Genomic DNA, 16,055 nt, shown 5'->3' with positions numbered 1-16,055 from the left:
ATTGTATATTTACAGGTAAGGAAACATGTGAGAATATTTGTTATTTGATGTTTTAAAATTTATTGTCCTTAACCTCAAATATAATGTCCAATAAGATTTAAGTATGTTGTTTACACACTGAAGCCCCGCCTATCTTAATTGCCATGCTTGAGCAAACATTGATACAAACAAAGCAAGCAAGCCTAACAAAGATTTGTCTTGCTAGCATTTATGTTAAAGCTGTAAAACCCACTTTTTTCAAGTACAAATGAGCACATATTCATACTATTCGAAGAAATCTTTGCACAAAGAACTACACATCCTGTGATCTATCTGGTATTATATGGTCAACCCATGTACAAGAATTTTGAAGTGTTCTTGGACTTTGACTTCTTTATTTTTCAAAATTTAAAAAAAATGGAACCCTTATTTAGAAAAGTTGTTCCAAATATAAATTATAATGAATTTTTCCATTTTTAAGTTAAAAAGTATAAATTTTTCTATTTTGCTTTTTTGGATACATAAATAACAGATGTTACAGCAAGTGTAATGTCAATAAATTAGTGAATAAACTACTATTTATTATCTTTATGGTAGCACTGCATCATTGAATTTTGTAAATCAGCCATGCTTTAACTCTTAATCTGTTAAAGAACCTCATTTAATGTGAAAAATCACCTGCCATGTTCACGATTTTACAATTCTGACTAACACACAGAGGAATACAAGTTCAAAATCTAGCATGTTAGAATAATCTTGAGAGAAAACGTATTTGATTGGCTCATTAATTTGATCATGAGAAACACAGAATTTGATTGGCTAAACACATTGTCTTCCCTTGGACACAGTTCATAATCTGGAACACTAAAATTTTTGTGTAGATTTTCACAAAATCGCGTTTTTAGATGTTTTTTCATGATCACGATTGTGCAATCATGACAAATGGTCAAAAATGTGTAGTACACGCATAAATCGTGAAAGTTGGCAGGTATGGATATCTAAAATGACCTCCTTGTCGTGGAAGTTAGTCGGAGGTCGTATGATATGGCTCATTAAGCTGTAACTGCTTGATGATACTACAGTATTAAGAAGGTGAAGTAGTTTGTTTTTAGTATTGTCTCACATGTCCTTGGTCCAATTTGCTTGCTCCAGCTTTATTCATTTGGATTAAGTTTGCTTGGCAATTTGGTTTATATTTCTTTAATGAGATAAGAGAGTTTCCTTTCATCATCTTAAAATGTGTGTTGATTATTTCTATTTTCATATGACATGCGAAAAAAGGTACTTTGAACCCAATTATTGTCACATACTATAATATTTTTCGCCTTTAAACGATTGGGAAATTGATTTTCTGGATTTTTTTGTGTTTAATTTAAGGAAGACTTAAGTTTAAAATCTTCAAGTCTCAAATAATGCAACATTTGTTTTTTTTTAGGGCAAAACAGTTGGAGAGTTTGCAAAAGACAAATTTCCTGGGGAGTTTATGGATGGTTGGAGAAATTCACTTAAAGGAGAAGGCTTTGTAAAGGTAGCACATATTTTTGTTGTTTTTTGAAAGGGCATTTATCTAATATTTATATGTTTCATATAAATAAGATGAGGTTGTCTAAATTCCAATAAGACAACTCTCCATCCAATGTATGAAGGTAAACAATCATAGATCAAAATATGGCCTTCAACACTGATCCCTGGCCCACGCCAAATAGCAAGCTAAAAAGTGCCCCAAAAATGACTAGTGTCAGTGATATTGTTTGCCTTAAATTAGTGGAGAATAAAGGCTTTCTCCCCTGGAGAAGAATCCCAATTTGAAAATAAAAATGTCTTAAAATTATTCCCAAAAAGACAACTTTCTTTGTTTACATTGAAAATGACGTCATAACTTAAATGACGGCACAACTAAAATCCTTAACAACAGAACAAAAATCAGAAACATAACCGCATTTCAGTTTCTTTTTGAACAGATTTGAAGTTCATTAATGTTTGAATTAAAAACATAATTTATGCGGACTTTGTCCCCTTTCACAGGGAATGTCTGTCTCATTTTACATGAAGCTCACAGTATGTCTTATCAATACATTCTGTTGAACAAACTCCATCCATTTACAAGAAATTGTTCTAATTTGATTGTCTTATTAACAGGTTGATATTAGTGCATCATTAGCCTATGAGATGTCAATAAAAGAGGAGTCAGAATTAAAGTTGATGCAGAAAGCCAGCCAAATCACATGTGATGTATTTGCTAAGTACCTTAGAGATCAAATCATGGAAATTATTGATGCTGAAAAGGTTAGCTGAAACTTACTATTACATGTAGATTTCTAGATTTTGTTCTACCTATGATGTATCTTAAAAAAAGAAAATTCTGATGATAGTATAATTTCATTTCATTGATCAAAAAGGGTAAAGTAGGGAAAAGAAATATTCAATAGTTTAAAAAATGAACATTTCTATCCTATTGTAATAGGTTTCAAGTAATATAATTATTACTGAAAAGATCAAAGACCAAAGGGATCATTTAATGAATACTAGCGATATATATACATGCCCTTGACAATGAAAAAATACTTTATTGTATATATTGTTTGCATTGCATTGCATTATATTCTGTTCTAAATTCTATAATACTATAGATATATTGATTCTATTGGATATAATACCCTGCTGGCTAAGACATTTATCTGTTTGAATTTGAAATGTGAAGCATTCATTAAAAAGTAGAAAAGACGTTTTATTTGGCAATAGATGTCAGTGGTCTTTATTATTATTTGGTTATAAAAACTATTTTATTTCTGTGTAAAATTGATTTTTATAACATAATCAAATGATTGGTTTTGTTTTCCATTGCAGAAAGTGAAGCATTCCAAACTTGCTGATGGAGTTGAACAAGCTCTACAAAATAAGAAATTTGTGTCAGGAGTTGATCCTGCTAATTTGGACATGTGTTACCCAGCAATAATTCAAAGTGGTGGAAAATACAGTCTCAAATTTAGTACAGTCAGGTACCTATTTATAGCATATGACAGTAGAGAGAAATGATGTAGTAAGGTTCTATCATATCAAAAAGTAAATTTCAAATAATTACTATTTTGTTCAAATTCACAGCGTTTTTAGTGGCATACTTATATCAGGAGCATGACAATATAGTTGTAGATTTATTAATTGTGAAACAGGCAACAGACCACAATTAAATTCTCTATAATGTTCTCTTTTATGTACGATTAAAAAAAAATGCACCAAATTTTTTGTAAGTGTAAAGTACAGTTCTAGTCCAAAAATATATCCAAAATTCAGAAAGATTGCTCTGCTGTATTTTACAAATTTAGCCAATACACATCCATACCCCTATGGACAAGTCAAGAGATGTTCTGAAAACTGTAAATATCACCTTTTTGCACCTGACCTTATCTATCACTCATTCCATATCAAAATCAGTTAAAATAAAACATCCAAAAGTTTCTTTCAGCTGTTTTCTTTCATTTCCACCCCAGAAAAACTAATAAACGTTTTGAGAAAGGGAAAGAAAAAAGATAAAGAAAATAACCACTATAATTAAAGGGAACTATATTCATGGACAACGAAAAGCTGGATCATTAATTGTGGTCTTGGGCCAACAATCCAGCATAAAGATTTATTTTAATATTTCCTAAATTTCTACTCAGATTAAATGTTCTATACTAAGCATTTTACAAAGAAAAAAAATCATTTCACTGTAGTTAAAATTATGGCATTATTCATCAAAAGCTTGAAAATTTGCAATTTGAATTTTGGACAGGGGTAATTATGAATATTTACAATGGTGCAAATAAATCCTTTCATTTTACTCTTATAATTTAAAAGCAAAAAATTGAAACAAGAAAGATCAACTTTGTTTGGTACTAAATTACATAAAATTGAGAATGGAAATGGGGAATGTGTCAAAGAGACAACAACCTGACCATAGAAAAAACAACAGCAGAAGGTCACCAACAGGTCTTCAATGTAGCGAGAAATTTCCGCACCTGGAGAAATGCATCTTTTCATGAATTTATATTTTCAGTGATGATAATAACATAGATTTTGGAACAATAATATGTGCTATGGGTGTTCGTTACAAGTCTTACTGTGCTAACATTGTAAGAACATTAATGGTGGATCCATCAGACAAACAACAGAAAGATTATGAATTTCTTCTCAGTGTAGAAGATGCAATTATGGAAAAACTTAAAGAAGGTAAGGTTTTCTAGTTGTAATCACAGAGTTTTCTAAAAATGAATATAGATGATCATAAAAATCAGTTTTTAACTGATCAGATGGATAGAAATACATCTTAACAAAAACACAGAGAGAATGCCTTTCCTAGTATGCATGTGATTGCATATAAAGATAAGGGAAGCTTGTTCTTGTTTTGTTATGAAAACTATGCATGAAACACTTGAAAATGTGTATTATTCACTTTAAGCCTGTGAAATGGCAAATAAAGGTACAGGCATAAGATTTATATTAAAGTTAAAAACTATTGAAAACTTAGATTTTAATTAAAAAATTCTCGGACAAATACTTTGATTATTTCTTTTTTCTTTTCAGGAGAAAAAATGAGTGCAGTGTATGACCATGCAGTAAGCTTTGTTAAGAAAGAACGGTCAGAATTAGTTGATAAAATGACAAAGAGTATTGGATTTGCTATGGGTATAGAATTCAGAGAAGGATCATTGTTATTATCTGGAAAAAATAACTTGAGAATCAAGAAAGGTAAGACTGTTATTTCTGTCTGATATGCTTTGATAAAGCAAATTATGCATTAACATGGAAAGATGAAAATGAAACTATAATATCGCACAAGATACTTAAAAATTGGATGTTATTAACCCTTTCAACGCAACACAAAAAAATAGAAAAATTGCTACTGCTGCTGCATTTTTGTCGAGCCTTCGACTTAAGTCGAAAAAGCGAGACTAAGCGATCCTACATTCCGTCGTCGTCGTCGGCGGCGTCCACAAATATTCACTCTGTGGTTAAAGTTTTTGAAATTTTAATAACTTTCTTAAACTATACTGGATTTCTACCAAACTTGGACAGAAGCTTGTTTATGATCATAAGATAGTATTCAGAAGTAAATTTCGTAAAATAAAATTTTATTTTTTCCGTATTTTACTTTTAAATGGACTTAGTTTTTTCTGCGGGGAAACACATTACATTCACTCTGTGGTTAAAGTTTTTAGAATTTTAATTACTTTCTTAAGCTATCCTTGGTTTGTACCAAACTTGGACAGATGCTTGTTTATGATCATAAGATAGTATCCAGAAGCAAATTTTATAAAAAAATAAATCCATTTTTTCCATATTTTACTTTTAAATGGACTTAGTTTTTTCTGCGGGGAAACATTACATTCACTCTGTGGTTAAAGTTTTTAGAATTTTAATTACTTTCTTAAACTATCCTTGGTTTGTACCAAACTTGGACAGATGCTTGTTTATGATCATAAGATAGTATCCAGAAGCAAAATTTATAAAATAATAAATCCATTTTTTCCGTATTTTACTTTTAAATGGACTTAGTTTTTTCTGCGGGGAAACATTACATTCACTCTGTGGTTAAAGTTTTTAGAATTTTAATCACTTTCTTAAACTATCCTTGGTTTGTACCAAACTTGGACAGATGCTTGTTTATGATCATAAGATAGTATCCAGAGGCAAAATTTATAAAATAATAAATCCATTTATTCCGTATTTTACTTTTAAATGGACTTAGTTTTTTCTGTGGGGAAACATTACATTCACTCTGTGGTTAAAGTTTTTAGAATTTTAATCACTTTCTTAAACTATCCTTGGTTTGTACCAAACTTGGACAGAAGCTTATTTATGATCATAAGTTAGTAAATTTTGTATAAATATAACTCCATTTTTTCTGTATTTTACTTTTTTCTTCCAGTTAACATTACATACAGTCTGCAGTTAGAGTTTCAACACATTTATTAGATTCATTAAATGTCCTAGATTTTTACCAAACTTGGACAGAACCTTCTTACAATCATAGGATAGTATCAAGAGGAATATTTTTATTGATTTTTTGCCTCATTTTTGTTGAGCCTGCGATTTACAGCAAAAGTAGGCGAGACACTGGGTTCCGCGGAACCCTTACAAATTTTCTTTGTGTTCATTCATTATAACAGTATTTCCCTTTTCAGACTGCTGTATCTTTTTTATAATATAGATACAGAGAAAGTTATTGCATGAAAAATGCTCAGGAGAGCATGAAAAATGCTCAGGAGAGCATGAACTGCAATGTTAGGCAATTATATTAGTGAAATTTTATCAGGTTTCCTGCATTTTCAGGTATTTAACAGGTAAAAGGTGTAATTTATTACATTTGTGTTAAATTTTTAATAAAAACTACTTTTAGTCTTCATTTATTTTGTTGTTTTATCTGCCATATAATAAAGAAGACACCAGTTGCCCGATTCTGTCGTGTATTGCACCATACACAACATATTATGTAATCGTGGCACAAATAAATAGCTCCTTCCTAAATAATTTCAGTCAGCCTCCGTTTTCCCCCCTTTTTCTACATCTCGTAATGATCGATCAAATCATATTTCCCACACTAATTAAAATTAATAAACACATTGAGATAACAAGAAACCTTTTAACTAATCCTTGTTGTTAGCTTCGCCATAAAAATACTGAAATTTTTGCATTTGTCAAAATATTTGTTTTTATTTTCCTTCTATTTTCCTTGTACTGCTTGATTTTACTATAGAAATTGCCTGGAAAACAAGCGCAAATGAGACCTTGTATATCCTAGATTCAAACGAGGAAAAATTAGAGAGAACTCCATTAAAAACCGAATGGTTTAAGAGTCCTGATGAAAAATCTGTTTTCATCGCTACATATGCCGTGAATAGCAGTGGCAAACGGCGTACTTCATCGCAGCATATGCCCTGTATAGTGTTGAAAGGGTTAAATAGTAAACCCTAAATTTTGCTTTTAGTACAAAGGAGTAGGGCCGGTTTTGGCCTCAAATTTCAAATTCATCCGACGAATGATTTTGGACACTTTTAAAACACTAAAATATATATTTTTATTGATTCAATTATTTTTTGTGAAAGGTTGTAACTGATTCACTCATTATAAAAGCTCCGATTCAAGCTTAAATATGAAAAATCTATCAAATATGCCAAAAACTGTCACTTTTCATATGGTTTTTGTCAAAAATGAAAGTGGCTGCATCCGTGTTCATCCTCGACCTTTATATATGTTATGTATTATCATAAAACACAACTTATATTTCAATATCACGAATGAATATGAATGCGGCCACTTTCATTCAAGACGGAAACCGTCTAAAATTTAACTAAAATGCTGAAATTGTGCAGGTTTCAGTAATTTAGCATGACTTAATGATGCAACTACCCGATATATGTACATTGTTATGCCAAAACAAGCCCATATTTATGTAGCATAAACATTATACCTTTCAAAAAATAACTAAAAGTTAATATTTAATAAATTTTGTAAAACTGCTATTTTGTGGGGCCAAAAAGGGGTCTTACTGAACCAACTCCTTTCTTTGTCACTCTTCCCTTAGAAGACAAACATTGATTATGTAAAGTTATTTTCTACCTGATGTTTATCTTGATTTTCTTTTAAAAAATCCTCAGTTTTGTGCTATCTGTAGAATTTTATATTTTTATTCTCTTCATGAATATAGCCATAAAACTAAATAAAAATGTGATTTTCTCAATTACTTTTATAATCAGATTTACTATTGAATTAAATTAGGGAGGTTCCATAAAACATACATGTGACACAGGGAAGACACTTTAAAACCTCCACTTTTGTGGTTGTCAAGTTAAAATTTAAGTGAAATTCGAAGTTTGGTGAAAGATAGCTACCACATTTTGAAAGTGTCTTCCCTGGGTACCTCTCACATACTGTCTCTCAGAAAGAACCTGTTTTATAATAATATTGAATTATTTTAGGAATGACATTCAACATTAACGTAGGATTTGCTGATTTAAAAGACGGCGATAAGAAGTATGCTTTATTTATTGGTGACACTGTAATGGCAAATGAGGTAATTTTTAGATACCATCTTTTCATTGTCGTAAAAACTTAGGGACAATAGAGTACAGTAAGAGGGGTAATAATCTTTTTTTGTTAATTTCATGTTTGATATGCAAGGGTAACATATAAGTTTCCACATCAAACAACACACTATGCACATCAATCAACAAAATATAATTTCGGAAAAAAATTTCTTCTGTTAAAATGAACTTGGCCTTTACTCATTGTTGAAGGCTGTACAATGACCCATAGTTGTTAATTTCTCTGTCATTTGGTCTCTTGTGAAGTATTGTCTTATAGGCAATCATACCATCAACTTTAAAACTGTATGAATATTGTGGATTCATTATTATTCATGGGATTCCAATTATGTGCATTTCATTAGTACATGTGAACTAAGAAATTAAATGTTCAATGAATAATAATTTTTGTATAGGCTTTTATGCAGACTTTAGCAAAACCACAAAATTAAATATCCACTTATATGCAAGTTTTCCTTTATCCACGCAAATTGGTACCGATGAAAATAAACGAATCCACAGTATTGTAAAAATTGATTTGATTAACAGGGGTCTGCAGCACACAAAAGAAAAGAATCAAACATGTTGGAATCTTCCTGAAGGATGAAGATGACGATGAGGAGGAGGAGGAAGAAAAAGATGACGAGCCCGTTATGTTAGGGCGGGGGCATAGAAATGCTGTCATGGATAGTAGAACACGGGTAAGTGTTAGTAGTGAAAGAGCCCGTTCTGTTAGGGCGGGGCCATAGAAATGCAGTTTTAGGCAACAGAACAAAGGTAAGTGTTAGTAGTGGAAGAGCCCGTTCTGTTAGGGCGGGGCATAGAAATGCTGTCATGGATAGTAGAACACGGGTACATGTTTGTAGAGGACAAGTCAGTTCTATTAGGGCAGGGCCATAGAAATGCCGTTTTAGACAACAGAACAAAGGTAAGTGTTAGTAGTGGAAGAGCCAGTTCTTTTAGGGCGAGGCCATAGAAATGTTAACAAAGGTAAGTGTTAGTAGTGGAAGAGCCAGTTCTTTTAGGGTTGGGCTATAGAATTGCTGTCCTAGACGGCACAACAAGGGTTGGTGTTATAAAAAATTGAACATTTAAATTTGTGTTTCATCTGTATATGGGATAGTAGAACAAGGGTTAGTGTTAGTAGTGGAAGAGCCAGTTCTTTTAGGGTGGGGCTATAGAAATGCTGTCCTAGACGGCACAACAAGGGTTGGTGTTATAAAAAATTGAACATTTAAATTTGTGTTTCATCTGTATATGGGATATAAAGAATGAATCTTTTTATTTTAGATGGATATGACAACAGAAGAAAAAAGACAAAAACATCAGAAGGAATTAAGAGAGAAATTAAATGAAGAAGCATTGCAGAGATTAAAAGGAATGAAATCAGGCACAGAAGATAAAAAGTAAACCATTAATATAGATTGTATATTGCATCTTAACTCCAATCCAACAGAGTAAGAGGGTTTAGAAATCAAGGTCAAAAAGTTCTGATAGGGGACAAAGTGAATGTAAGTTGGAATTGAAAGCAAAAGTCAGCTATTGGTGATGTATTGAATGATTTTGTGGTGCACGTTTGCCAGGATTTACCTGACCTTGACCTTATTGTAATTTTTTATGTATATACGTTGCCACATGAAATCTTTTACATAGCTACATAAGCTATTTAATTTTTGTATTAGCTAAAAATAGGGAGTAGATACATCAATACATATCAAAAGAACTGGATATGAATTGGTTTTAATATTTCAGAAATTGCTTTATAAGCCGCAATGTTGTACTAGATAGAAAAATAACTATTCATTGTATGTATTCTATTTTTAGAGTGCGGAAGTCAAATATTTCATACTCTAAACCATCATGGCTCCCTCACGATTCAGAAGTTAGGGATCTCCAGTTATTTGTTGGTAAGTTGTTAGTCTTTATTATAAACTGAAAATTTAAAAACTTGGGTAGCAAATTCAGTTAATAACTTGAATAGTAGTGAAAATATTTATAAAAAAATATTTACAACTCAACTTGCACCCTTCCTTGAAGAAAACTGTTGGTTCGACTGTCAACAACATGTGGGACAAAAAAACAGAAACACTTCAACCAATTTGCAGGAAACTGTATTGAATTGTTTATATCAATTGATGTGAGCTCGCTTTTGATGTTTATAAGATTGGATTTAAAGTTTCCGAAAGTGTGTCCTGTGTGGTTTTATTGTCGAGCCTGCAACTTTTGTTGCAGAAAGCTCGACATAGGGATAGTGATCCGGCGGCAGCGGCGTTAGTTAACTTCTTAAAAGGTTTATATTTTAGAAGGTGAAAGACCTGGATGCTTCATACTTTGTATATAGATGCCTCATGGTACAAAGTTTCCGTCAGTCACTTTTCCAATGTCCTTGACCTCATTTTCATGGTTCAGTGACCACTTGAAAAAAAGTTCAGAATTTTTGTAATGTTGAATTCTCTTTTATTATAAGTAATAGGATAACTATATTTGGTATGTGTGTACCTTGCAAGGTCCTCATGCCCGCCAGTTTTCACTTGACCTCGACCTCATTTCATGGATCAGTGAACAAGGTTAAGTTTTAGTGGTCAAGTCCATATCTCAGATACTATAAGCAATAGGGGTAGTATATTTGGTGTATGGAAGGACATGGTTCAGTGGTTATAGTTGAAGTTTTTGTGTTTTGGTCTGTTTTTCTCATATTTTATGCAATAGGTCTACTATATTTGTTGTATGGAATGATTGTAAGGTGTACATGTGTAGCGGGCAGATGTCACCTGATCTTGACCTCATTTTCATGGTTCAGTGGTCAAATTTCAGTTTTTAAGTCTTGGTCTTTTTATCTAATATTGTATGTCAACTTTATTTGGTGTGTGGAAATATACTATGATCTTTATGTCAGTACGACAGGTTTTATTTGACCATCACCTCAATTTCATGGTTCATTGCACAGTGTTAAGTTTTTGTGTTTTGGTCTATTTTTCTTAATTTATCAGTAATAGGTCTATACTATATTTGTTGTATGGAAGCATTGTTAGCTGTACATGTCTGCCTGGAATGGTTCATCTCACCTTGACCTCATTTTCATGGTTCAGTGGTCTTTGTTTAGCTATCTTGGTTATTGTTAAGTTTATTTGACTGTTGAAAATAAGCTTTATACTTAGGACTATCAACATAATATCAATTATTAGTAAAGAAGTCGAGACATTTCAGTGTGTGCACTCTTGTTAGTAAAAAAAAGGGACATTTTCCAGTTTATGGACAATAACTCAAAAATGCATTGAGCAGTTTTCATGACCTTTGGTGATTTGTTTATATCTAATTAAATGCCATTTATTTTTTTATGTTTTATGTAAATTTCTGATATGACATTGAAGAGAATATTATTTAACTTTATTCTTTTATGAGCTCATGGTGCAGCTCTTGATTGTGTATGTTGGAATGTGACTTTTGTATTTTGAAGCAATTCTAAGCCTGATATTGACTGCTGGTATATGATGCCATCAGTTTATTGAGGTATCAACACTTATATTCAAACCATATTTATAAAGACATTGATTGTACTGGTATATGATGCCATCAGTATATTGAGGTATCAACACTTAAAACCATAGTAATAAAGACATGGTTTATTGCAGATAGAAAATACGAGACTGTCATCTTGCCTGTATTTGGTATCCCTACACCATTTCATATCGCTACAATAAAGGTAGGTACAAGCTGATTAGTGTCTAAAACCTGCTTATCCTGTCTTATGAGATTACTTTTTTGCTCTCCCTTGAGTGGTCTCTTGAAACAGGTTTCACTGTAGATTAGTTAAAACATATTTATTTAAAGTGAATTGGGGAAACAAGTTTTGCAACTTATATTAACCCCTTCCCACTTTGTGTGTGGGATTGCTGCCTTGTAGTGGCATTAGCCTGCTTTTTTTTTTAAATCTACAAGGGTGTCTTTAATGGCAAGAGATATAGCTCTCTCTTAACATGGGTCAGCCATTTATCATCCCCTTCCGACAGACTATCATTGTTTCCTCAAGACCATACTCGCAAATGGAGTCAAGGGAGAGCCGAAAATTCAGTCCAAGAAATTTTCATCCCAGATGGGAATCGAACCAGGAACCTTTGTGTTAGTAGTCCGATGCACTAACCACTACACAATGGCTCTTGAATATCTGTAGATGGATTAATTATTGTCTGTTTTAATTTAAAATATATTTGTTTGGAATGACTTGATATAGATAGGTATTCGATACAGAAAAAATGACATAAAAGACCCTTTTCATTCTTATTAAGAAGCCACATGTGAAAGCAATAAGATTTCAACAATTTAAGAGATTTTTCCTTTATTCAATGGTTAGTGACCCAAGGTTTACATATGCTTTAATATAAACAAGTGCCAGTAATTAAACACTGACTTTAAATAAGTGGGGGTATACTGTTTTACATCTGTCTGTCCATCTTTCAGTCCGTCCCTCTGTCCCATGAATATTTCATAACATTTTTCTCAGGAACTACTTGACAAATTTTAATAATTTTGGTTTCAGGGTTTATATATTAAAGTAAGTTATACCGTGTGATGAGTTTTCAAATTCATCACTCAACAACTTCCTGTTTACCGAAATATTTCAGCGGGGGTATCATCAGTGAGCTACTGCTCACAGTTTTACTTGTTACTAATAAATTGAACATGGCTATTAAAATTTCTCGTTTCTTTTTATGCCCCACCTATGATAGTAGAGGGGCATTATGTTTTCTGGTCTGTGCGTTCGTCCTTCCGTTCATCCGTCCGTCTGTCCCGCTTTAGGGTAAAGTTTTTGGTCAAGGTATTTTCTGATGAAGTTGAAGTCCAATCGACTTCAACCTTAGTACATATGTTCCCTATGATATGATCTTTCTAATTTTAATGCCAAATAAGAGTTTTTACCCCAATTTCACGGTCCACTGAACATGGAAAATGATAGTGCGAGTGGGGCATTCGTGTACTGAGGACACATTCTTGTTTTATATCCTTGTGCATAATTGAATTACTTTTGTTTTTAACACTAGGTTGAATAGAATTTCCCACATATATGTTTCTAGATATGTCAAATGAAATTCATAGTATCATCATTATTTTTATATTAATAATTTTTGAATTTTAACCATTGATAAACTTCAGTTGTATTTTACGTTTGCTTTCTCTTTTTAGAACATAAGTCAGTCCATAGAAGGTGACTACACATATCTTCGTATTAACTTCTACCATCCTGGGTCATCTCTTGGTAGAAATGAAGGAAATGTTTTCCCTCAACCAGATGCTACCTTCCTTAAAGAAATGTAAGTAGATTTATGTCCTTACCCTAACTGACCATAATCTTGATTGGTAATTTGTATTTCATTGAAAAGTTGAACAATGAAAAATTATGCCAAAAATGCATAGGTTCATGAAAATTTTCTTTGCATCTTTTCACAGGAACTACATTACAAGGATTTTTTTAAATTTAGTTTCTATGTTTATATAAGTCAGCTTTACTGTGTGATGCAAAAACTCCAGAACTTTCACTGAACACTTACATTGATCATTCATTGGCTCTCAGTTTCACTTGTTATATCAGATACGTCATTTAAAACATGAGAAGTCAAGTTAAAAAATGTCATTACATTTTTCTTAGGAACTACCAAACAAGAATTTCTGAAATTTGGTTTCAGGGTGTATATAAGTCACCTATACTGTGTGATGCATTTTCAGATTCATTATTCAACAACTTTATATTTACCAAACACTTACATTGATCGGTAGGGGTATCATCAGTAAGCAGTAGCTCTCAGTTTCGCTTGTCATATCATCTATAAAACTTCCTACAAGTGGAATAATTCTTTAGCATGTTTATTTCGAATACAGATAGACTCTGAGTTAGTGGACTAAGTATTCAAATCTAATTAGAAATATTTGAATTGTTTTATCTTACAGCACCTACAGAAGTTCAAACACCAAAGAGCCAGGAGAAATATCAGCTCCATCATTGAATTTAAATACAGCATTCAGATTGATTAAAGAAGTACAGAAAAAGTTTAAAACCAGAGAGGCTGAAGAGAGGGAAAAAGAGGTAAGAATCAGTGTTTGTCTTCTTTGTATTCCAACCATGTTCATTCATTCATACATGGTGTCTTGTACTCATTCTGGTGTATTAGTGGTATTTCACCAATACATACAAACTGATGTTCCATACTGATTGAATTTTTCGATACCTTTGAGTCACTGTGACTTATATATTTCAAGCTTAAGTAGCTGAGGTTGAGCTCTTTGTTTAATTCCATTTCTGTTTATTTATTTTTTTATGCTTTTTGCGAATTGGATCCTAAAGAAAAAGTTTGATGCATCTAGCTCATACTCATGGCAATGCTAATCAACAAATAAGATTGAAAGACAAAAATACACAGATTGATTAGTGATATTACCCAAAACATCTTTGTGAATCAATAGATATTTTTGGAAAGATGAATATAAAATAAGCCTTCTTTCATATTGAGACAGATGAACAAATTGTTTCAAAGAGTTCACTTGAAAAGTAGAAGTAACCAATTGTAAGAACTTGAGAACTGTACAGCAAACTAGCTTGTAAATTGTTTTCTTCTGAAGTAAAATTGATAAGATTAATAAGATAAGAATAGATAAATGTGTTGGTTACAATAGTTGTTAAATCAAAACATTTACTGTTAAAAAGTGCATGGAAACGTTTGATAAATTTAAATATAATTAATTATGCCTTTGGATTACTTCAGTTAAACTGATTGTGGCTTTGTGTTTAGTTTTTCCAATGTTACTCATGTGATGATGTAAATTAATTATAATCCATATATTTTCAGGGCATTGTTAAACAAGACACACTTGTTATCAATCCAAACAGAGGAAATCCAAAGTTAAAAGACCTGTATATCAGACCAAATATTGTATCAAAGAGAATCTCAGGAACATTGGAAGCTCATACAAATGGTAAAATAACTCATAATTGACAGTTTTTAGAGTTTGATTGAAAAATATTAGATAAATAATTTTATTATCACTTGTCACTCATGGAACCTAGTTATAGTCCTCTACCATCCTTTGAAACACAACAATATTCAGAAAAAGTTTTAACTTTCTTACAATACCTTCAGTTTGAAATGCCAATTTTTTGGAGAGTTTTAGGATTTTGACTTTTGTAACAATATAACACCTTGTGAATTCTTATCCTCTGAGACCATTTACAGACAAGCTTTCAGACTAAGTATGATCTTCATTATTCACTTTCAAAAATTTGGGCCTTGAGCATGAAAAGGCATTATTTGTTAAATTATATGTCTGAATTTGGACTTTTAATTTTATTGTATATCTATGATTACAAATCTTTTGTTTCTTTGTAGGATTCAGGTTTACTTCAGTGAGAGGAGATAAAGTAGATATCCTATATAACAACATCAAAAATGCTTTCTTCCAACCTTGTGATGGAGAAATGATCATTTTGCTACATTTTCATTTAAAGGTGAGGAAATTGTCTGTGCTATTTATTCTTTACAGTTTGGGGTAGCAATGAAAATGACAAAATTGATACTCTGACAAAATGGTATTGGTGTCTTGATTACAATCATATTTTCTACTTCCTTCTGAGAAATATTGGCCACACTTTTTGATCTAGATTTGTGTAAGTGTGGTACAAATTTTACCAAAACATCAAATAAGCCATGCATGTGGCAACTGTTATCTGAAGCAAAAACTATCCAACCTTATGTAAAATATTAATTGTAATTCTGATTTTTCAACACAAGTGTGTTTAATTGTTACTGACAGTATCTGTATTGGAAGTTAATTTTATACTTTTGTCATCCAAGTGAAATTAGTACTAAATTTATATGTTGTGTAATTTTAGAATGGATATTGACCCATTATCATGAACATACTCTTTAGGCTATCAAAGAAAAAAAGGAATAAAGTAATAGGTGTCCAATATAAATGTCAAAGGATTTAGGATCTGAAGAAGAATAAAGAAATTGAGTTGTATAT

The 16,055-nt window shown here is 31.8% G+C and overlaps 1 pseudogene; it reads left to right on the top strand.

Moving 5' to 3' along the window:
* LOC134720800 (FACT complex subunit SPT16-like) overlaps window positions 1–16,055 on the top strand; it is a 33,575-nt pseudogene that overhangs the window by 10,383 nt on the left and 7,137 nt on the right.

Source organism: Mytilus trossulus, chromosome 6 (genome assembly GCF_036588685.1).
Source record: "Mytilus trossulus isolate FHL-02 chromosome 6, PNRI_Mtr1.1.1.hap1, whole genome shotgun sequence".
Taxonomy (NCBI): Eukaryota; Metazoa; Mollusca; class Bivalvia; order Mytilida; family Mytilidae; genus Mytilus; species Mytilus trossulus.
Note: the sequence above shows the minus strand (reverse complement) of the source record. Positions and strands in the feature narration are given on the sequence as shown.